Here is a 3,616-nt window from a genome sequence, read left to right as displayed (position 1 = left end):
TGCAGGCAGAACCGATGGAATGATTAAAGGGGCATCGGTGGAAGATCAAGGCAGACTCCTTGGTACCTAGGCCCTGTGATTACAGCGGGATAATGAAGCAGCAACAAGTGAGTGAGCCGCAGATCAAGATCCCACACAGGGGATTGCTCCCAAGCAGCTGCACGCTGCCAGGGTGGCATCAGAGGAAGAGTAATTAGCCTGCTATACCCAGATTGTTTTGAGTCCCGAGTTTCCCCTGCAAAATCCTCATGGATCTAACTTTTTTCTTTTTTCTTTGTCATAGTGATGTCAGAGTGATGGTGGGTCAGAGCCCAACACAGGCGTTTGGGCTAGAGCCACAAAAGGGATTTTAGTTGCTTGCTGCAGTAATATCCGTAGCTATGGTGAGGTGCCCTTCCAGAGCAGTGTCCCAGGCTGTGCTCTCCTGTCATGTCATGGATCTGATCCTTCTGGACAAATGAGAAGATCAAGTAAATTAGCTCTCCACAATTACTCTAGAAATGTAGTAGTCATACTGAGAGAAAATAAATTTTATCCTCAGGTAAAACATGTTTGGTTTAATATGGCTCTACTAAATAATTTTTCAAATGACAAGTCACAACAGTAGCCCAGTATGATAGAAAAAAGGGTAAGTTTGTTTTAAGTAGCACTTTTATCGTGCTTGCACTTTTGGTGAGGCAGATACATGAAATAATAATTAATAATTAGTTCTGTTTCAATACACACATTTAATTCTATAGTCTGAATGGTACTCTTATACCTAGGCTAACCTATTTTAAAACTTTTTCTGAATGTTAACTGAAGTTGCAACGTATTTTACTGAACTAAACTTACGTGTGTTCAAATGAGTATGCTTCATTTTTAATGACAGCTCTGCTAGCACTGACACAGGTCAGTTTGACTTTTTGCCCAGGACTTACGTAAGAAGCCAGTTTTAAAAAGTGGGTTTATGAAATTTGATCTGTACATCTTGTATTTGCTGCCCAAAGCTATTAACTGATGCCCAGGGAGAATGAACAGCACAAAACACTTCCTGGATTTTGGGAACTAAGTGTAGACCTGGGAGGAACATTTTGAAAAATTTTGAGAGTATTGTGAATTGTAGTTGTTAAGCATACAGCAAGGAAGGTAGCATTTTATGAAAACCAGAATATTTTTCTCTATAAAAGGATATCTTCTTTTCTTTTAATATAGAAATAAGGTTATAAATCACAGTAAGTCCAAGGGTTTAGTCATTGATGGAAGAATAAGAAGTGGTAGCCAAACATGGTGAGAAGCTGCCTCTTCTTCTTTCTTCTTTTTTGTCTTCCCCTTCCAGGTTACTTTTTTGCACTTTGTCAGAAATTAGTGCATGTTTAGTGGGAAAAATACAACGGAAAATAGGATTTTAAACACAAGAAAACTGATGGCCACACAAAGGGCCAAGTGAAGCTGTTTGGAGTTTTTTGTTTAATTTTTTTTAAGCTCTTGAAGTGATTTAATATTATTAAATATTTTATCAGGAAGTCCTGTGTGTTTTGGCAGTATGCATATATGTAATTGCTGCTCAACTGTAAGTCCAGTAGCACACAAACTATCACTGTATTTTTCCAAATTGATAGTTAACAGATTTCCCGGTCGCCAAGCAGAGACAGTCTTTGCTGGGATGCCATCTCTTTTCGCAGCTTTCTGACTCTGTACAGTCCTTCTCCCTAGGCTCACAACGATGTCATGTAAATGCAAAGATATTTAGGGAGGAGTTTATATGTTAGGGTTTGGTGTTGAATGCAGCTTTCATTTTAGGCCAGATCCCACCCAGTGCAGTGGGATCAAGGAAGACTTTCTGCTTCTTTGTCCAAAGCCAAAACTTACATCTTTCTGATATTTAAAAAAAACAAAACGAAAACCAAACAACAAAAAACCCAAACAAAAAAAAAGTCTCCTCACAAATTTTAGAGTTTAGAACTGTGTTACACAGGCGTAGTATTTGAAATATCACTTTGGTGTGTTGTAAAAGCAATGATGACACAAAATGTTGTTTTTCTCTCAATAGTTATGTGAAGGGAAGGGACGTGAGTAGTAACTTCTAAAATTCGCAAACTGAACACCTGGAGATAATTATATTTTTAAAATGTTTTCAGTCTGAGTCAGAGTTAATGGCAAATGGGAATAATATTAGATTGGCAGATGATTAGTAGAATTTATCATTATAATATGCTTAGCATAATAAGCATGGTGGTCTTGATTATTCAGTGACAGTGTTTGTAGTAATTTTTCCATTAAAAGACTATGTCAGTCTGTCAATAAATGTAGCCATTAGATCAAGTATGCCATGCTTAACACATGTCTGGTTTCAAAAATAATACTAGCTTTCTCCAAGAAGATGAGACATCAGTAGTCTTCAGATGGTGTACAAAACAGACCTTACGCAGATTGCACTTAAAAACATTAATTTTATAAAAAGACTGAAACATTAAATATATGCAGGTCCTAGTAGCAGCCCTGCCTCTACTTGTATGTAAGTCAACACTAAACAGGTCCAGGCAGGTTATGAAAAAATAGCTGAAAAGTCTTCTCATTTTGTTGGTAAACTACACAAGTTGTGGTTACATACAGAAGGAGTAAGTGACAGTTTCACAGGCTTACAACGTTATAATATCTTTCAGAAATTGTCACAAAATTCCACAAAAAGCTTGTTCAGCTTTTTTTTTCTTTTTTTTATACATCTCTCTGTAGAATGGAAATGCTCTCTGACAGGTAGCCTGTAACTTGGTGTGTGATCAGCTGTTAGCCTTAGTTCTCTTAGGTAATTTTTTTTTTATTATCAGCAGTTCAAAACACTTTCTTTTTATATTAACTCACTTGTTTCAGACTGGTGCTATGAAACATTCATGCAAATAGTAGTCAGTAACATCTCAGTTTAGTACCAGAACAGTACCAGTTAAAGTTGCCAGAAAAGAAGTGTTCATATAATTTGGGTTAATAACTGAGATCAATATTTTGTCTAGTTTATTCCTGATCATGGGTTACAAGGAGGTACTCAGTCTTATGCTAGTCCCTTGCTCTTCTCAACTGCCAGGTTTTCTGCAAGGAAGTAACACCCTCTCTTCCTTCAAAAAGGGGAAAAAAAAAAAAAAGTCAAAACAAACTCCCAAAGATGGCATTAGTCATCCAGTGGTTTATTAGAGATTATTTGTAACTGTGATAAGAACTTGGACTTTGAATTTTCTAAATATACAGAAGGTGAGAGTATTGAGCAATTTTCCTCATTATCTCACAGAGTAATCTCACAGGGTGTAGCATCGCTGAACTAATGGCCCGCTAATAGTAACTTATCAGAGCTGCTCGGGGATTCTTGCCATTGCTATAAAAAGACATTTGGCAATAAGCAGTGTGTCATATTAGAAGCACAGCCATTTACTAGAACAGAAATATGCTAACACACTTCACTTACAAACTCTTCAATGGCATCTGGTTCTAGAAAACTAGATTATTTTGAACATCACAGGTAACTAGTTGTTCTAAATACTATAATTTTTAAGTAGTTGTTTCTTGAGATGGGTGATAAATTGCTGCATTTGTTACGTATTTGTTGGGCATTTCACCTGCCCTCTCAGAGCTTTTTGGTAAATACTAA

Source organism: Phaethon lepturus, unplaced genomic scaffold, assembly GCF_000687285.1.
Source record: "Phaethon lepturus isolate BGI_N335 unplaced genomic scaffold, ASM68728v1 scaffold33490, whole genome shotgun sequence".
Classification (NCBI taxonomy): Eukaryota; Metazoa; Chordata; class Aves; order Phaethontiformes; family Phaethontidae; genus Phaethon; species Phaethon lepturus.
This window is presented reverse-complemented; position numbering follows the sequence as displayed.